The sequence below is a fragment of the Ovis canadensis genome, chromosome 1 (assembly GCF_042477335.2).
Source record: "Ovis canadensis isolate MfBH-ARS-UI-01 breed Bighorn chromosome 1, ARS-UI_OviCan_v2, whole genome shotgun sequence".
Classification (NCBI taxonomy): domain Eukaryota; kingdom Metazoa; phylum Chordata; class Mammalia; order Artiodactyla; family Bovidae; genus Ovis; species Ovis canadensis.
Window position 1 is genome coordinate 38,930,939 of NC_091245.1, and position 21,101 is coordinate 38,952,039.

At 41.2% G+C, this 21,101-nt stretch overlaps 1 non-coding gene across 1 annotated transcript; it reads right to left on the reverse strand.

Moving 5' to 3' along the window:
• Positions 1 to 10,685: 10,685 nt before the first annotated feature.
• On the reverse strand, positions 10,686 to 10,758 carry TRNAG-CCC (transfer RNA glycine (anticodon CCC)). Its single transcript has one exon. It is a non-coding gene; the product is annotated as a tRNA-Gly (tRNA).
• Between the last annotated feature and the right edge of the window lie 10,343 nt (positions 10,759 to 21,101).

Below are 21,101 nucleotides of genomic sequence, written 5' to 3' on the forward strand. Positions count from 1 at the left end.
GAAAATAGAAAACTATTTTCCCTGGTGGTCCAGTGGCTAAGACTCTGTGCTCCCAATGCAGAGGGCGCCGGTTTGATCCCTGATCAGGGAACTAGATCCCACATACCACAATTAAAGATCCTACATGCTGCAATGAAGATCTTAGATCCCGTGTGCCACAACTAAGACCTGGAGCAGCCAAATAAATAAATAGAATTCCTCTTAAAAAAAAACCTAATAGCAGAGGGAATCAATCTGAGCTCCTCTGAAAAATTCTACCCCTTCCTCCCAATTCATATCTTGGCTTTTTGTGTTATTGTTATTGAGTCACTTCTGCAAGAGGCATAGGAATACAGGTGATAACCACCAATTGGCATGACTTCAGAAGGAGAGTAGGATATGAGAAAAAAATGAATGGAGATCTTTAATATAAAATCTGTTTCAGTTATCTATTGCCATGTAACATATCACCTGAATATATCATGCCTTAACCTAAGAATGATATTATTCCTGATGGTTCTGCAGGTGGGTTGAGCTCAGCTACAAGGCTCTTCTGCTCCTCATGGTGAAGCTGCAGTCAGCTATGTCTTGGACTAGAACATCCAAATGGTCTCTTACTTCTAAGACCACTCTCAAGTTATCTCTTGTCATTCTAACCTGAACTTTTTAGTGCCTGGCAACACTTAAGAGAACACAAATGTGGTAGCTTCTGGGCCTTCTCAAAGTTCATACCAGAATCTTGCAAGAATCACTTCTGCTAAGTCTGTTGAGCAAAAGCAACTCAAAAGACCAGCTCAGATTCACAGCTAGAGGAAATACATTCCATTTACTGAGGAGAGAAATGGCAAAGAATTTTGTGACCATCTTTAATCCATTATAATCTCGTGTCTAGATCTCAGTTTTTATTTCTCAATCTTATATCTTAACTTATTTACCATCTTAATGTCCATATGAAACACTCAACAAGTGCCAGTATTTCCTTAGCTCAGGCAATAATCTGCCTCTTTCCTCGGTTTCCCCCAAAGACAAAGAAATTCACAGACATACATGACTTAGGAAAATGCTAGGATTATGATATGAAAGCCTGGATTTCAGAGATTACAAAAAGATCCCTAATGATCTATATGAGAATGAAAGTGAATTAAAAGACGCTTACTCCTTGGAAGAAAAGTTATGAGCAACCTAGATAGTATATTCAAAAGCAGAGACATTACTTTGCCAACAAAGGTCTGTCTAGTCAAGGCTATGGTTTTTCCTGTGGTCATATATGCATGTGAGAGTTGGACTGTGAAGAAGGCTGAGCGTCGAAGAATTGATGCTTTTGAAGTGTGGTATTGGAGAAGACTCTTGAGAGTCCCTTGGACTGCAAGGAGATCCAACCAGTCCATTCTGAAGGAGATCAACCCTGGGATTTCTTTGGAAGGAACGATGCCAAAGCTGAAGCTCCAGTACTTTGGCCACCTCATGCAAAGTGTTGACTCATTGGAAAAGACTCTGATGCTGGGAGGGATTGGGGGCAGGAGAAGAAGGGGACGACCCAGGATGAGATGGCTGGATGGCATCACGGACTCGATGGACATGAGTCTGAGTGAACTCCAGGAGATGGTGATGGACAGGGAGGCCTGGCATGCTGCGATTCATGGGGTCGCAAAGAGTCGGACACGACTGAGCGACTGAACTGAACTGAACTGTACTCTCTAGGGGTATAAAAACAAGGCCTCAAATCCTAGGAAAGTTAAGTTTTGGAATGAAAAGAAATATGAGCATGTAAGAGTGAGCCAGAGAGAGAATTTGGCTGGGAATTTAGATGTGTAATTTGGTTCAGCAAGAAGACCCAATCCATTTTCCCTTTGGCTGCTGCATTGTGATTTCTCTAATAGAGTCTGAATTTAGAGAATCATCTCTTCTGACCAGGTACTCCTCTGCCAGAACAACGGAAAGTGCCAAACTACCGCAGTGGTGATGGCCAACTTGACGTAGAGACACTGGCAAAATAGGAACAAGGGATCAGCTTTGATTTCCCTAAACTTTATTTTTAAAAAAATACTTACAGAGGCACTGCACACAAGCACTCAGTCTGCTTGTCTGCTGAAAAGGCAGTGATTGCACCGCCAGCAGGACCCTCTTGGTGAAGCATGTAGACAATGGTGGGAATGGGTGTTATGGAGTGGATTACACTGCAAAGACAGCAATGTGATTTTGAATCCTGTTTTCCCTGAAGGTACCAGCAGAATCACCAAGAGGCCGCCTCTTCCCCCTCAAATGAGATTCAGCAGTTTATCATGTCAGATTACTCCACGCAGGGTTAAAGCCTATAGGGCTTCTGGCTGTCAGGAACAGGATTTCATATTGGGGCCCCTCGGGCCATGTGGAGGAAGACTAAGAAATTCATTCCCCTTTTCCCATTGTCTAGCATCTTGTCTCCTTTTCCCATCCCAGTCTCCTCTTGACCAACCTTATTGCCCAAGTCCAAATCAGGTCTTTGAAATAAGCATTGTAAGATTTTCCTCTTATCCATCAAGAGAAGGTTCCCAATCATGTCTGAATAAATTTAGTAAAAAGAAATGTAAAGGAATGGGTTTTTATCTTAATTTATAAATTTTCATAAGCTTCCACAAACTTAGGAAACTGTCTTTTAACATTTGGAACAATTCTGTGAAAAGAATTTCAAGTCTGCCTAATAGAGAATAATCTATAGAGGCAGATCATGAGAGAAAAATATACGTATGGAATTCTTTTGTAAGCCACTATATTAAGATTCCCTTCACCGTTCCTATTGGAGTTCATCACCACCTATTTCAGATTTTGCTCATAGTAATTATTTCATTGTAAAAATCTTTTGTATCTATTTTCTGAATTGCTATGTTGTCTATAAATATTTAGTGATAATTCATGATTGGGTTGTATTTACCGCTGTAGTTATGTATTACAAATGAAAAGGCAGCATCTGCTGAGATTAAAAGTGGCCGCATTTTCACTGGAGCTTAATTAAATGCCAAAATTTATCTACATTAACAACAAAGTAGTGAAATTTATTGATCAATTCACATGATATAAGTTGACAAATGGCTTAAGCAATTTCCATAATTTTCTACACGTGTTAAAATTTGTAATGAAAAAGAACACTATATTAACATTAAATGAGAAATGAAAGGAAGGTTTTGTACTGGGGCCAGTGCCCTGGAGCAGTGTACTTTGTTTTCCGGGCCCTGTCCAGGCTTGCTGTTTGAGCTGTGTACAGATGGGTCTCTGACAGTCCTACAGCTGTTCTCCTAATTGTCCATTAAGTGTTCTATTGATTCTCTGATTCAAAGTACATGTCTTTCAGCTCAAGCTATCGTGTGAAGTGGCAGACACATTCCTTGTAGAATGACAGAGCTGCTTAAAACCTAAAAATGTGGTCTGCCAGTTTCAATTGAGGATCCTGCTTTCAAAGGAGAAGGCTTGGTTAAAGGCCCTTTGTAATAGCTGGTTAGGTTTTATTTTCTAAACTTTTAGCATCAATCAATTAAAGCAGCTACAGCGCGAAGAGTTTTAATTCCTGGTTCAGCATGTACAGATTGCACCTGGCTGATTCAGGGTGGTGTGAGGCGGTCGGGACTGGTAATAGAAGATCAGCCTTCCTTACCTCTATGTAGATTTTTTCCCCTTGCTCACCTGACATGCGCAAAGTCATTTTCATTTGACTTGCAAGTTCACTTTTAGCATTTTTTAAAAAATTGAGATCATCTGCAATTCTAGATTATGCCAGTCAGAAGCCTGTTTAAAATCACCTTTCTTTAATCTGGAAAGTGAAAGATAAGATGCATATCTGTTGCGAGGACCATAAATCTTCAGAGAAACAAATAACCATAGATAAAACTGTAAAAGTTATTTAGTTCTTCACTGGAAGAGGTTTATTAATCTAAAATTTCCAGTCCACTGTGTCATGATTTGGCTAGCACTCTGTATCTCATTTTGTGCAATGGTACCTCAAGCAAAGAGCTGATCGCTTCAGAGTTTGAACATGATCAGTTGTGTAGTTAAGTGCAAGGACTAAAACAAATGCTGCTCTCCCAGAAAAGTTCCAAACTCTAGTTTAGTTTGCCTCCAATACTATTCGCTTTCTTTTCTTAAGAGATGATACATTCTAATGTTTTTACCACTTCGGTTTAGCTGTTACTTACTTTCTAATATAATATTTCAATAGGAAGCACTCTTATTATCTAGTAATCTTCCTGTATAAATGAAATGAACAAATAATGTTTGTGGCCTCCTGTGTATCAATTTAATTAGGAGCAACCCTAATGGCCCTAATTACAATTGAAGTTCTCTAGTGTGATTTTAGGTGTGAAGTCTTGAGATTCATCTAGATTTTTAAAGGGGAAAAAGACGGTCATACACACTTACTTAAACATGTTTAATGTATTAAATATACATGTTTAAATGTGTAAAAATGAAAGATATAGATTAAGAATGATTAATTAAAACTGCTCTGTTTCTCACCATTAGCTGTTCATTTGTTGTTTTTTTTTTTTTTATGTCTCCTTTGTATCCTTTTGAAGAATGCTCTTGTTTTCATCTCATTATTGTTGGTAGGGGAACATAGCCACTAAACTAGTGTTCGCCTTGTCAAAAGCAAGTGATTTGTATCCTGATGCTCTGTCTGAAAGTGGACTCTTTGCTCTGACCCTCCCAGCCCGTAAGCCTCTACACTGTAGTGTTAGGGAGTGAGTGACCCACAGTAAAACTGCTGAAACAAGGAGACAGAATTTATGTACTTAGAATGTTTTTCTAGTGTAATGTGTTTGGGATTTGGAAGCATTAGGAGTTGCATAGTCTATATGCTTTTAAATATATTTATTTTGAAATTACCTAAAATAGGTAAATGAGTGGAATAGAGGGTACATGTTCCAGAATAAAATCTGAATTTAAGCATTTGTATTTTTTCAGAATATGGAAACTTCAAGCAAAATGTCCTTTTACCAAAGGATGATAAATCCCCCATATATGCTTTTTCTTGGGAAACAAGTGAAAAATCTATTTCTAACATAGTAATACAGTATATATTGATACCTGCAAAACATTATGTGAATCTAGTTAGACACCAGCACTTTCAATTACACTGTTAGCCAGTTTTTAAAAAAGATTTTTAGAAGCTTTCAACGGTAGACTTTTGTCTTGTTGAATGAACTTCAGCTACACTAAATTTTAAGTAAATTTGTGATGACTGAGCAATATACATTGGCTGAGCTAGAATCCAATAACCCACAGGACAAATTAATTTTCAACAAAAAGGGCAGAAACCTCAAGTGCCATGAGTATATGGAGTCTCATTCTATCTCTCTGGAGCCATTTTTGCAAATCACTACAGCTATTCATAATCTAAATCAGTCTCCTTTAGCAGCAGAAAGATCTTTTTTCATGACAAAACAGAAGATGACATTCATTAGTGCCTAACTTGCATAAGCTACCTTAAATTTATTGGTGCTCTTCTACTTATCTGAGTAAGAATTCCTTTGTCTACAGCTATAGGAAAATTCCAGTTGTACTACTTAAAAAATAAATTGTCACTTTTATCAGAACTTTTGGCAGTTTACTTTATTTTAGAAGTAAAACTGGTGGTTAAGGTTTTAAGACTTCCAATGGGCGTTGTTTCAATCATATTTAATAGGTGCCTAGGATAGTAACAGGATTATGTATCAGCTTCTCGGCTGCAAAAAAAAAAAAAAAAAAGGCACATTTTCATCCATGCACTGCTGGAGAGGTGTATGGGGGAACCAACCTTTGTGGTGGTGGATATGGCTAAATACATCATCTTTCCTGCCAGTTATGGACATACGTAAAACCAACCAACCTGTTTGCTCATGTATTCAAAGGCTATGTGTGATTTTAAAAGGGTCAAAATGCTTATAAAATATTATTTTGAAAGGTTCCATAAACTGTTCTAAGCCTTTTTACCTAAGAAAAAGCCCAATCAAGAGGAAGCTTAGTCTTATATTCACAACCTTCTGATTAGGACCCTTTTTTTTGTTGTTCAAATTTCCCTTTCAGTTTATAAGAACCAGGCTTGGAAAATTTTGCAATGATAGTTTTTGTTTTCTCCTGAAAATCAGATGTTTGGCCTGGTGAGACAGTGAGGAGAATTATCTAGCAAGAGTTATTCCGGCAGGGCAAAATGGCACCTTGGTGCGTCTATGTAGAGCAAGAGAACATGGGAATGTGCCTTGATTGAAGCTGACTTGGCTATGGGTTTATGGTGTGTAAGATTCTGTGTCTACATAGCATCTCTAATGCCTGAATTCACATCTCTATCTGTTGCTAGTCATCATTTAACTCAGATGGTGACATTGAGGCAAGACTTGGCTATGACCTGGAATGAAGGGAGAGCCGAATATTACTCCAAGTGGTGTCGTCCATCAGTTGGAAGATGTCTTCTACTTTGATTACAACAAAACAGTTATTTTAACTGGGAATTGTGGGAAATTTGGGATTTAAGGGAGATGAGACAAGGGCGCTTAGGGATAATTTCTAATTACATATTTGCATGACGCTTTCAGAGGCTGATCTTTGTTGTCTTGGTTTTCCTCCTCCTTCACTGCTCCTTCTATAGTTCCTCCTCCTCTTTAATATGTAAGTGTTGGGGTGCCCTAGAACTTAGTCCTTGGTCTTCTCTCATTGATGATTTCCTCCAGGTTTGTGACTAAATAATTATATGGTGGCTATTCCCAAATGTATAACTCCAGCTTGAGCCTCTCCCCTTAACAAGTTGCCTTACATCTCCAGCTGCATATCTAGTGGGCATCTCAAATGTATCAGTCATATACATTTGATCTGAACTGATCTCTCCTTCCCACCCCCTGGCTCCCCCTATCCCTGACCAAACAAGCTGTGTCCTTCACAGTCTTCTGTCTCAATAAAGACCAGTTCTAGCTACTCACTTGCTCAGGCCAAAACCCAGAAGTTATCCTTGACTCCTCTCTTTCTCTTTCTCATGCCTTGTGTCAATTCCATCAACAAATCCTGCCATCTCCAGGGTTGGGAAGATCACCTGGAGAAGGGAATGGCTGCCCACTCCAGTATCCTTGCTTAGAGAATTCCATGGACAGAGGAGCTTGGCAGGCTACAGTCCATGGGGTCGAGAAGAGTTGGATACGACTGAGCAAATTTCACATGCGTATAAACTTGTTGCCAGTATCTTCTCTGACCACCTCATTGAAGACTGACACCCTCCTATCCCCACATCCTCATCAAGCTCTTCCTATTTCTGTTCTCTGTTTTATCTTTTTCCACAGCACTTATCATTAGCTGTCATTCTATATACTTTATTTGTCTGTCTATTGTGTCTTTTTAAATTCTTAGAGAGCATGTTTTGTTTACTGTTGGATTTCTAGTACCTAGAACAGTGCCTCTAACATATTAGACCTCAATAGATATTTGTTGAATGAGTGAACAAAGTGCTTAGAGTAGCTTCTAGCACATAATGAGCACTCAATGCATATTAACTATTATTTTAAAACTTGTCATGGTGCATAGTATATGATAACTATAAGCAAGGAAGCTACTTATACATATTAATGATTCTAAAACTCTGTACAATAATGCTCTTTTATTATTTCCCTTTAGTGTTAAAATATCCCTTTTGAAATATCCCAGTGCTTAGCATCATGCTTTGTATACCCTCTGTAAATGTTTAACAAAATGAGTGGTTCAGCTTCTAATTGAGAATATCCTCTTTAGAAGGCCAAGTCTAGAAATTCAGTGTTCTTTGGGACCAGTTTCCTAATTAAATCTTTTCAAGACAAAAACAACGAGAATACCAGAAATTTACAGGTTAGAATTTCCCCTTCTTTCATGCTAAGACTTTGTTCTTAGCCCTGGGTCCTTTCCATTTAATTTAAAATTACAGGGCAATTTCAATAGTTTCACTTTGCTTTTCATTGCAGAACTTGGTGTCCATGTGTATGATAATACAAAGCCCAATATCATAGCAAATGATAGACATGTTCATGAAGATCCCTTTGCCATGTCAGTTCAACATATACGGAGATTTGCTTACTGTGCTAAGTTTCAGAGATTTGTAGATGAATATTACTTGGTTCTGCCTTTGAGGAACCCAAGAACAATGGAGAAGATAAACACATAAATAATTATATTTCAATACAGTGTAATAAATGCTGTAAGAGAACCATATGCAGAGGTATAAAGGCAGCAAATAGGAAGGGATGATTAACTTTGGGAGATGGTGAGAGTTGGAGAGAAGATTGAAAGAAGGCTTCTTAATGGTTGTGCCTAAGCAAAGCTTTTATGTACAAAAAAATGTAAACATGAGTTATTATAGTGAGTGAGGTGGAGAGGAAGGAGGCATTTCAGAGAGAGGGAACAGCATGCAAAGGCACAAAGATGTGTAACAGCCTTAGGTACCAGAAAATCACAAGTAGTTTGGCATCACTGAAGCACAGGGGTGTGTGTGTGTGTGTGTGTGTGTGTGTGTGTGTGTGCGTGTGTGGTGTGTAGGGGGAGCTGCCATGTGTGGGAAGTCCAGAACCTGAGGTTACAGGGCCTTCCATGCAACATTAAGAGCTCCCATGTGGTCAGTGGGGGGCTATTCGAAACAGAAGCCAAGTTCTAAAAACTACTCTCCTTGCTCTACAGATGGTGTACTGAAGAAGCTAAGAGTGGAAGGAAGGAGGCGACTTAGGAAGCTATTGAAAAAGCCCTAGGGTAAGATGATGATGGCCTGAACGAAAGCAGTGTTACTGGGGAATGGAGAAGAAGAAAGGGCTTTGGAGACTTAGGAAAAACAAATTTGACTGATTGCACTTAGGGGATGTGAGGATGAAAAACATCTATTTGCTTCATAAAAATACATTTCTCATCCCCAGATTCTAAATATTTTTATTTTATTTTTAATTGAAGTATATTTGATTTACAATGTTGTTTCAATCTCTGCTGTATAGCAAAGTGACCCAGTTATACACATCTATACATTCTTTTTTATATTCTTTTCCAATATGGTTTACCACAGGATGTTGAATATAGTTCCCTGTGCTATACAGTAGAACCTCATTGCTTATTCATTCCAAATATAACAGTTTGCATCTACCAACCCCAAGCTCTCAGTCCATCCATCTCACTTCCCCCATTGCCCCTGGCAACCACAAATCTGTTCTCTATGTCTGTGAGTCTGTTCCTGGTTTTGTAGATAGGTTCATTGTGCCGCATTTTAGATTCCACATATAAGTGATACCATGTGGTATTTGTCTTTCTTTTTCTGATTTACTTAATATGATAATCTCTAGTTACATCCATGTTGCTGCAAATGGCATTATTTTGTAGTTTTTCATGGCTGAATAGTATTCCATCACACACACACACACACACACACACACACACCCCACAACTTCTTTATCCACGCCTCTGTCAATGGACATTTAGTTTGTTTTCGTCTCTTGGCTATTGTGAATACTGCTGCAATGCACATAGAGGTGCATGTATCTGTCTGAATTGTAGCTTTGTTTAGGTATAGTCCCAGAAGTGGGATTGCTGGACTCAGATTCTAAATAAGCTAGAGCCTCATCATTTGCTGAGAAGGTGCATTCTGAGAATGAAGCTATGGCAGGTCTCTGCACCCCACAGGTCCATGGAAGAGCTGGGTTCCTCTGGGGTTTCATATCCAGAACTAAATGTAAGATTTCCAAGGCCAAGAACCCTAACCTGGTCTCTAAAAGCTACAAGGAGTCTCAGAGGTCATTTAGTTGAAGCTTCTACTTAATGCAAGAACAATTTCTTGCATTCAGGATTCTGGACACAAGATCATCCAGCCTCAGTTTGAAATCCACTTTTAGAGATGAGGATTTTGCCACTCCTTAAGGCAGTGCTTTTTATCTTTCAACAGTTCTATTAGAAAGTTCTGTTTATACTGAGCCAAAAGTGTGTTAGTTGCTCAGTTGTGTCTGATTCGTTATGACTCCATGGACGGTAGCTCACCAGGCTCCTCTGTCCATGGAATTCTCCAGCCAAGAATACTGGAATGGATTGCCATTTCCTTCTCCAGGGTAGCTTCCTGACCCAGGGATGAAATCTAGGTCTTCTGCACTTCAGGCAGGTTCTTTACTGTCTGAGTCACCAACTGGCCCTCTAATCTTCGGGTCTGATTGTATTTCATAATGCCACACAAGTGTGTTTCTTTTTCAAGAAGTCTTACTCAGAAATTAAAGATGACTTTAATTTCTTTGTGGGACATGGTTTCTGGACTCCATATATCTTGTTTGTGTGCCTAGAAACAAGTGTGAACTATTGGTGTTTCTATCAGAAGCAGCACCAACAACCTGTCATCACTCAGTGGGCCTACTCCTACCATGTGGAGGGCCAACCGTACAACACTATTTTATATGAGGGATTTGAGCATGTACAGATTATAGTATTGTGAGGGTTTCTGGATTCAATCCCCTGCATACTACCCATAAAAGCCTGGTGGTCTGGACATGTATTTTCATTATATAGCCTGAGGTTCACAGGTGTTTTAGCAGCCAAATCATTAGCACCTGCTGAGTTTCTGGCCACCCAAACCCCCAAGGTAAGTCTTTCTTACCCTGTCAATCTTATTCAGTTCAACTGATTTTTTAAAAAAATATTTATTTTTGTTTATTTGACTGTGCTTAGTTGCAGCACACAGGATCTTTGTTGCTGCATGTGAACTCTTAGTTGCAGCATGTGGGATCTAGTTCCCTGACCAGGGATTGAACCCAGGCTCCCTACATTGGGAGTGTAAAGTCTTAGCCACTGGACCACCAGGGAAGTCCCAGTTCAACTGATTCTGAGAATTTATATGCAGGACTTTTGAGAATACATTCCTGTGAAATTTCTCCTTCTTGGGTTTGTAGCCCCAGACTTTGTCTGCGATGGAAGTTTACTGGTTCAAGACTCAAGATGATCATGTTAACAACCATGCTTTTAGTTTGACAAGTGTTCCTGGAGGTTAATCTCTAACTCCATTCCCTCCTCACCTTTGGGGGTTTATATTCCTTTCTTGTCTCGACCTTTTCCTGATTCCAGAGCAGCTCTGCAACTTTAATTGATGGTTTGTTCTGCTGCAGTAGCTGATGAGACCCCACCTGTTGCCCCTGAGCCTCTGTTGTTGGGCCGCGACCCTGCTGTCACTCCTGGCGAGAATAGCGGACTTGGCTATGTCCTTGGAGTTTGTCACTCCTCTGTGCACTGCTCACCCCCACATTGCTGGTGACACTGTTATCATTCCTTTTGCTTCTAGTCATCCTAGTCCTTCCCCTGCTGCAGCAGGCCCTGCACTCAGACTGGGAAGACCCCCAAGGATCACACTTCTTATATGTCACAGAGGAAGGCGTACCTTGTGCACGTGTGTGTACATGTTCTAATACCCCATCTGTGTTACAGAGCTTATTTATTTTGCCCTACATTTATGTTTTTTTACAGACTCTCTAACTCACCCCTTTGGCCACCTGATGCAAAGAGCTGACTCATTTGAAAAGACCCTGATGCTGAGAAAGATTGAAGGCGGGAGGAGAAGGGGACGACAGAGGATGAGATGGTTGGATGGCATCACCGACTCAATGGACATGAGTTTGAGTAAACTCTGGGGGTTGATGATGGACAGGGAGGCCTGGCGTGCTGCAGTCCATGGGGTCACAAAGAGTCGGACACGACTGAGCGACTGAACTGAGCTAACTCACCCCAGGATTCTTTCCAGGCTGAGACAGAAGACAATACAGATAGAGAGCAACAGTCATCAGCTCTGATGAGGGCTTGGCATAGAATTGGAGCTCAGTGCCCAGGGCATATCACCCCAAATTGTCACTTGCCCCCAGTCCTCCACCAGCGCCTCTACCTCTAACTACAGAAAATGAATTCTGCACACCCCTCCTCGGTTCTGCCCTTTCAAAGCCCTGCAAGAGGAGCTGAAGAACAACCTTTGTTGCCTAGAGTTAGGCCAAGAGTCTGTCCGGGAAGTGAAGACCAGCTCTAATCTCTATACTCCTTTTGGAGTTTTGCCTCTTCACACAGGTGGGGTTTGCCCTGGTGGCTATCATTGGCCAGATTCTGAGGCAGATTCTCAGAATTACTACTCCCTTTTGTGAGACTTATCCCATGTCTTTTATTGAATATGTGTGCTTCATTTGACCTAAGGAACTTGCATTTGGAGGTTTGGCCCTGTCTGTAGAACCTTTTACACCTCAGCACTTGTGACTTAACCTCCCTTAGCATAGCCTCCCCTCTGTACAAAATGAGGGGAACAATATCTTTTATTCCCTCAAAGGACTTCTTAAGGACCAAATGGGACACTCAATGTATTTTACAAGTTTTAAGGAATTATGCAGGTATTATTATTACACTAGAATTGTCCATGGTCCAAACTAGCTGTAAGGGTCTAACTCAGGCTGCTGGAAAATATGTTACCAGTGGGAGGGAAGGGGGCTTCCCTGGTAGCTCAGATGGTAAAGCATCTGCCTGCAATGCGGGAGACCTGGGTTCTATCCCTGGGTCAGGAAGATCCCCTGGAGAAGGAAATGGCAACCCACTCCAGTACTCTTGCCTGGAAAAATCCATGGATGGAGGAGCCTGATAGGCTACAGTTCATGGGATCGCAAAGAGTGGGACACGACTGAGCAACTTCACTGGCACTGGAGGAAAGGGGCTTCCTGGGGGGCACTAGTGGTAAAGAATCTGCTTGCCAATGCAAGACATAAGAGATGTGGGTTCAGTCCCTGGGTCAGGAAGATCCCCTGGAGAAGGACATGACAACTCACTCCAGTATGCTTGCCTGGGAATCCATGGACAGAGGAGACTGCTTGGCTACAGTCCACAGCGTTTCAAAGAGTCGGACACAACTGAAGCAACTTAGCAATGGGAGGAAGGCAGCTAGTCCCTTGGGAGCTACGAAACGTGTCAACAGGGTCAGAATCTTCAAATTTTAGAGTAGATGGGGGTCTCACAGATCATTTGGTCCAACCCCCTCACTTTGCTGATGAAAAATCACAAGAGAAAGGAGCAGGGGACTTGCCTTGAGGTGTGTCTGGGTCAGAGGATCCACAGAGAAATAATCCTCAAAGCTGGAGAAGGTGGGAGGTCAGCCAGCTATCCAGAAACGAGTCTAGCCTTTCTGCAGATCAGGGACACTATCCATCTTTCTACCGAGTGGATGGTTTTTTAACCTCTTCCCTTACCTTTGAGAGCAATGTCAGGCTTCCTCTGTCTCAAAGTTTCCTCAAAGACCCACCTGTGTCCATTTAGTGATTGACTTTCCCAAGAAAGCATAACCACGTTGTCGTTTGTCTCTCAGTCGCTCTGCTGTGCAGGGAATGAGGGTTCCAGTCTTGATCAGCTGGGGACTCCAGTACCCAGCCTCTGATATATCGTGTGGGGACTGCAGGGCATCTGAGTTGTAACAAGAACAAGATGAGCTTGTGGCCTCGGGCTTCTAACCTGCTCCTCAACCCACACTTCAAAGAAAGTTATTACACAAGAGTTAGACTAAATCAAACCAAACTGCAGTGTTTGCGTACTGTGGCCCATCTTCACATCTCACTGTGTCTCATGACTAGTCCCTCAGAAACCCAGTTGGGAGCAGAACAAAATGACCCAGTGATAATTTAGTTTGTAGGTCTTTAAAAATGAACCCCACTGATTTATTTTGAAATTTCAGTTAAGCACGATGTCAAGAAAATCTCTCTGGCTATTTATCATCTTTTTTCCTCTTGCATACTCTGAATAGGCAAAATAAAATTAGAAACTGGCTATTCACATGCTTCCAGTTTTTGTTGTAGGCAGATGTTTTTAGTAGAATATCAGAATGTTAGGATGTTTGGATGATAATTTTCTGCCAAAAGAACACTCATCATAGCAAGAAAGCTCTTTACTAGGCCATTTACTTTCTTTATTAGCAACATACAAGCGCTATAGGAAAAGCTACAACAGATAATCTAAAGATATATATCTCAATGTGGTTAGATCACCTACTCCCATTTTTCCAAATCACCTCAACCTGAAAGCATGAAAAATTGCATTTTTCTTTTGTAGCTTTGAACTGTGGATATAAGATCTGTAAGTTTTTTGAATCATCAAAGAACTAAAGGTTGTATTCACTGTTGTCTAGAGTTGAGCATGTTCTGTAGGATGCTACAGAAAACTTTGTATGGTTCCTGTGGCAACTTTCACTTAATCTAGTAATTGAACCATTAAAACCCATCTTCTAGCCATTCCCCATGCACTGGTTGTGCACAACAGGGAAGCTTTTAGACAATTCTTCAGTTCCAACCATGAGTCATGGCAGTATCTCAGGATCGTGGTGGGTTGGGGCTGGGAGAGATGGCCCAAGTTGATGAAGAAGGAAACCAAGACCGCAAAGACAGGTAATTTACCTGAGGCCACACAGCCAGTCACTCAGAGCCGTGGCTAGGATTCAGGTCAGGTGCTTTCTGCTTCTGTCCCATACATGGCACCTCTTTTACTAGATCAAGGATGACAGACCGGAAAACCAAAATCAAAGATTTTTACATGAGCAGAGACAAAAGCGAACTTTGTAATCACAAATCCAAGGCCAATAAAAAAAAAAAAAAAGTCAGGCCAAGCATCCAGCCCAAAAGGGGAAATGAGAGGCTGCAAAGCCCAGGGAAAAGGTATGACCGGGGTCTGAAAACAAGAGGAGACCAGGGACTGTTTTGGCCTCTGTGGCCTGGACACATCTATGGTGTAGGAATGGAATATTCTCATGGTTTCCTGCCCATCTTTCTATTTACTGCACCAATACTTGTGTATTGTCCTTAGATTTCAAGTTGCTTTGCTTTGGAAAAGTTAGACTGAGATGCTGCTATCAAGACTCTGCTCCTCCGCCCAGGTCAGCACTTGCCCATTTCCGGAAGTGCTTACCGCCACTTATCTTCTGAGCAAGAATATGAGTCGGTCCATTATCCAGTCTTTACTCAAACTCAGCCCCAGATACAAAGAGGGTCACACAGTTGCTGCCCTCAGGAAGATCATAATCTGTTTCAGAGGTTTCAGGGGTTAATAGCACCTTGGATTTATCTGCAAACTTTCATGTATTTTTTTACTTAAAAATTACTTTATTATTCTCTTTTTTGTCACAATACCATCTGCAGGTTTAACTTTACTGAATAAGAAAATATTTTTTTATATTTCAGAGAGCCAGTAAATAGGTATACATTCTGGACTATGCTCTAAACATTATAGGTACTGTCTATTTTTATATTTATGGAAAATATATAAATGTGTCTGATGTTCCACATCCCATTATTTATTTTTCTGCAGGGCTCACAGTGCTTTCTCCACCCCTTCTTCTCCCACAACCCCACTATGCCCTCTTTGTTTGCTCTTACTCTTGCACTCCGCTCCTTGGAGAAAATTGAGGCTCTTCCACATTAGGCACAAAATATTCAGCTCAGTTCAGTTCAGTTGCTCGGTTGTGTCCGACTCTTTGTGACCCCATGAACCGCAGCACGCCAGGCCTCCCTGTCCATCACCAATTCCCAGAGCCCACCCAAACCCATGTCCATTGAGTCAGTGATGCCATCTAACCATCTCATCCTCTGTCGTCCCCTTCTCCTGCCCTCAATCTTGCCCAGCATCAGGGTCTTTTCAAATGAGTCAGCTCTTTGCATCAGGTGGCCAAAGTATTGGAGTTAAGGCTTCAACATCAGTCCTTCCAAAGAACACCAAGGACTGATCTCCTTTAGGATGGACTGGTTGTATCTCCTTGCCGTGCAAAGGATTCTCAAGAGTCTTCTCCAACACCACAGTTCAAAAGCATCAGTGCTTCACCACTCAGCTTTCTTTATAGTCCAACTCTTACATGTATACACGACCACTGGAAAAGCCATAGTCTTGACTAGACGGACCTTTGTTGACAAAGTAATGTCTCTGACTTTTAATATGCTGTCTAGGTTGGTCATAACTTTCCTTCCAAGGAGTAAGCATCTTTTATTTCATGGCTGCAATCATCATCTGCAGTGATTTTGGAGCCCAAAAAATAAAGTCAGCCACTGTTTCCACTGTTTCCCCATCTATTTGCCATGAAGTGATATTCAAAAGCAGAGACATTACTTTGCCAACAAAGGTCTGTCTAGTCAAGGCTATGGTTTTTCCACTGGTCATGTATGGATGTGAGAGTTGGACTGTGAAGAAAGCTGAGCACCGAAGAATTGATACTTTTGAAGTGTGATGTTGGAGAAGACTCTTGAGAGTCCCTTGGACTGCAAGGAGATCCAACCAGTCCATTCTGAAGGAGATCAACCCTGGGATTTCTTTGGAAGGAATGATGCTAAAGCTGAAGCTCCAGTACTTTGGCCACCTCATGTGAAGAGCTGACTCATTGGAAAAGACTCTGATGCTGGGAGGGATTGGGGGCAGGAGGAGAAGGGGACGACAGAGGATGAGATGGCTGGATGGCATCACCAACTCAATGGACGTGAGTTTGATGAACTCTGGGAGTTGGTGATGGACAGGGAGGCCTGGCATGCTGCAATTCATGGGGTCACAAAGAGTTAGACATGACTGAGTGACTGAAATGAACTGAACTGAACTGAACTGAATTGATGGAACTAGATGCCATGATCTTCGTTTTCTGAATGTTGAGCTTTAAGCCAACTTTTTCACTCTCCTCTTTCACTTTCAACAAGAGGCTTTTTAGTTCTTCTTCACTTTCTGCCATTAGGGTGGTGTCATCTGCATATCTGAGATTATTGATATTTCTCCCAGCAGTCTTGATTCCAGCTTGTGCTTCTTCCAGCCCAGTGTTTCTCATGATGTAGTCTGCATATAAGTTAAATAAGCAGGGTGACAATACACAGCCTTGACATACTCCTTTTCCTATTGGGAACCAGTCTGTTGTTCCATGTCCAGTTCTAAATGTTGCTTCCTGACCTACATACAGGTTTCTCAAGAGGCAAGTCAGGTGGTCTGGTATTCCCATCTCTTTCAGAATTTTCCACAGTTTATTGTGATCCACACAGTTAAACACTTTGGCATAGTCAATAAAGCAGAAATAGATGTTTTTCTGGAACTCTCTTGCTTTTTCGATGATCCAGTGGATGTTGGCAATTTGATCTCTGGTTCCTCTGCCTTTTCTAAAACCAGCTTAAATATCTGGAAGTTCATGGTTCATGTATTGCTGAAGCCTGGCTTGGAGAATTTTGAGCATTACTTTACTAGCGTGTGAGATGAGTGCAATTGTGCGGTAGTTTGAGCATTCTTTTTGGCCAAAAAGTTTGTTTGGATTGTCCATATCATCTTATGGAAAAACCTGAACAAACTTTTTGGCCGACCCAATATTGCTATTCTTCTGTCTTGGATGAAGGGTTTATCTCTTTTACTCTAAAACTGACCTCTGCTATACTCTAAATTCTATCTATATTTTCTCCCTACTTCAATAACTATGTATGCTTTCTCTTTATTCCCTTTCTATTCCATATATATGTGAATATCTTTAAGGGAAGAGTCAGAGAAATATCTGATTATCAGAGGGTTATGTCAGTTTAATTGGTCCAGTTGGAGAGACAAGACTAGTTTACAGAATCAGCAAAATAAAAACAGTACATGAGACCTTTGTGAGATCAGGGTGGGCAACACAAGAAGCTTCCAGAATGAGGTGGGGCTTGTAGGTGTGTCTTGAAGGGTACAGGATGCCTGGATAAGTAGAAAGAAAAGGGCAAGTGTGCCTGACTGGGAGAATACAGTGGATTGGAAACTAAAATTTATTCAGAAGAACGCATATCCATCCAGCACCTAACTGCATAAGGTCTCAGTTAATCTTCCCAACAAAACAGGGAAGTGAGGATTATTTCCATGTTACAGGTGAAAGCAGATTTAGGGAGGCTAGGTGACTTGTGTACAATTGGGAGACTGGCAAAGCCAAATTAAGATCCCCAGTCACTTGGTCTTGGGTATGGAGTGTATAGTGTGAGGAATATAGTCAGTAATTACACTGTATCTTTACATGGAAAGGGATGGTGACTAGATTGTGGTGATCATTTTTAAATGTATAGAAATACTGAAGCACTGTGTTGTGTAACATGAACTAAAATAGTGTTGTAGGTCAACTATACTTCAAAAAGAAACACACACACATAGAAGAAGAGATCAGATTTGTGGTTCCCAGAGGCAGAGTTTGGGGGTAGGAGAATTGGATGCAGTCAGTCAAAATGTACAAACTTCCAGATAAGCAAGTACTAGGAATGTAATGTACAGTGGGATAAACAAAATTAGCATTGCTGTACGCTATATATGAAAGTTGTTAAGAGAGTAAATTCTGAGTTGTCACACGGAACAAAATTATTTTTCTGTTTCTTTAATTTTGCATCTTTATGAGATTATAGATGTTCACCAAATGTCTGCTAATAATTTCATGATGTGTGGAAGTAAAATTATGCTGCATGCCTTAAAACTTACACACTGCTGTATGTCAGTTATATCTCAACATAACTGGAAGCAGAAAAATAAAACCCAGGCCATTTGACCTCAAAACCTTCTTGCTGAGGGTAGGGCTCATGTGGTTACAGTAGAGTTAAATGCTGCTGGGCTAGGATTATTACTAATCTTCATTGAGCATTTACTATAGGCTTCCCTTGTGGCTCAGCCAGTAAAGAATCCTGCAATGCGGGAGACCTGGGTTCAATCCCTGGGTTGGGAAGATCCCCTGGAGAAGGGAATGGCTACCAACTCCAGTATTCTGGCCTAAAGAATTCCATGGACTATATAGTTCATGGGGTTGAAAAGAGTCAGACACGACCGAGTGACTTTCACTTCACTTCACTTCATGTGCCAGTCAGGATGCAAGCTATTTATCTCATTTAATCCTCAAAAGGAAGAGAGTCAGACACAACTGAGCGACTTCACTTCACTTCACTTCAATCCTCAGAATAACCCTCTGGCAGAACATTGTCGCTATCCTCATTTTTCAGTTTGGGAGCCTCAGGTTCTAAGCAGTTTGTCAAGGGGAGTTCCCTGCTGGTGCAAAGGTCAGGACTCCTTGCTCTCACTGCCAAGGACCTGGGTTCAATCCCTGGCTGGCGAACTGAGATCTCTAAGATCTCACAAGCTGTGTGTGTGGCCAAAAAAAGAGAAAAAAGTGGCAGCTTGTCGCAGTTCACACAGATAACAGGTGCCTGAACTGGAGTGATTTGAAATTCAAACCTAATCTGTTTAATTCCAGAGCTGAATTCTTGAAAAATGCTAGAAGATTAACATTTGTGACTGCTCATCTTGTACATATCATCTCATTCAATTCCGCAGACACTCTGTGAAGGACATATAATACTATTTTCTATATTGTACAGATGCGCTTCCTGGGTGTCACGGTGGTGAAGAATCCACCTGCTAATGCAGAAGATCCAGGAGAAGCAGGTTTGATTTCTAGGTGGGAAGATTCCCTGGAGTAGGAAATGGCAACCTGCTACAGCATTCTTGCCTAGAAAATTCCATGGACAGAGGAGCCTGGGGGCTAAAGCCCCATGGAGTCGCAAAGAGGCAGACATGACTGAGCACACACACAAACTCACACATTGTACAGATGATAAGTGAGTCACAGGTGAACTAAAACCCAGGTAAGGTTAAGTAACAAGTCCAAGGTCATGGTTTGGCAGGTCTGAAATCGAAACCAAGAGTTCTGGCTCTGAAACCTGGGCTCAGAACTCCCGTGGCACAGTTTGCCCAAACCAGGGACACTTCTCTTCACTATGCCCTCTCCTCCCACTGTATTTCTTATCTTCTCTTTGGTGATCATTTTTTCAGGCCACTTATTACTTCTGATTAGGAGTAGTGGCTCTCGTATTACTTCAGATTCTCATATACATTGGACCCAAATCACTATTAAAAGAAAGCTTGGGATAAATGTTTTTCTGTAATGTTATAAATGGAGGTAATGTGATTAAGATCTCATTTATTCATTGAACATTTATTGAACTCCTACTGAGGGCTGCTCAGGGTACAGGGAATATAAAGACACACAAAAAAAGTCCTTCTCTTCAAGGACTGCACAGTCTTTTAAACAGGATGAACACCAGGCACATAGACCAGTAACTGAAATGCAGTGTGATAACTGAAATGTGGTGTGAAAGAGGTAGGGACGAGTAACATCAGAACATGAGGAAGGAACACCAAACTCAGGATGGGATGTTGGTAGGAGTTGGGGAAGGTATCCCAAAGCCAGTGATGCTTCAATACACTGTTTTTGAGCTCAGATTTTCTTTAATGTTTCTTTATGTATGGTATTTTGAAGCTGTTGGTTCAAGATGGTTAATACAATGTCACTTAACTGTATTTTCTCTCTTTTACATACACACAGACACACACACACAAGGCTCTCTCTTACACTAATTTTTCTAGCTAATTGCACCATATCTTTCTTTCTTAATTGAAACATAGTTGATTCACAATGTTGTCTTAGTTTCTGGTATATATCAGAGTGATTCAGTTATTAGTTCAGTTCAGTTCAGTTCATTTCAGTCGCTCAGTCGTGTCTGACTCTTTGCGACCCCATGAATCGCAGCACGCCAGACCTCCCTGTCCATCACCAACTCCCAGAGTTCATTCAGACTCATGTCCGTCGAGTCGGTGATGCCATCCAGCCATCTCATCCTCTGTCGTCCCCTTCTCCTCCTGCCCTCAATCCCTCCCAGCATCAGGATCTTTTCCAATGAGTCAACTCTTCGCATGAGGTAGCCAAAGTATTGGAGTTTCAGCTTTAATATCAGTCCTTCCAATGAACACCCAGGGCTGATCTCCTTTAGAATGGACTGGTTGGATCTCCTTGCAGTCCAAGGGACTCTCAGGAGTCTTCTCCAACACCACAATTCAAAAGCATCAATTCTTTAGTGCTCAGCTTTCTTCACAGTCCAACTCTCACATCCATACATGACTACTGGAAAAACCATAGCCTTGACTAGATGGACCTTTGTTGACAAAGGAATGTCTCTGCTTTTCAATATGCTGTCTAGGCTGGTCATAACTTTCCTTCCAAGGAGTAAGCGTCTTTTAATTTCATGGCTTCAATCACCATCTGTAGTGATTTTGGAGCCCAGAAAAATAAAGTCAGTCACTATTTTCACTGTTTCCCAATTTATTTGCCATGAAGTGATGGGACCAGATGCCATGAT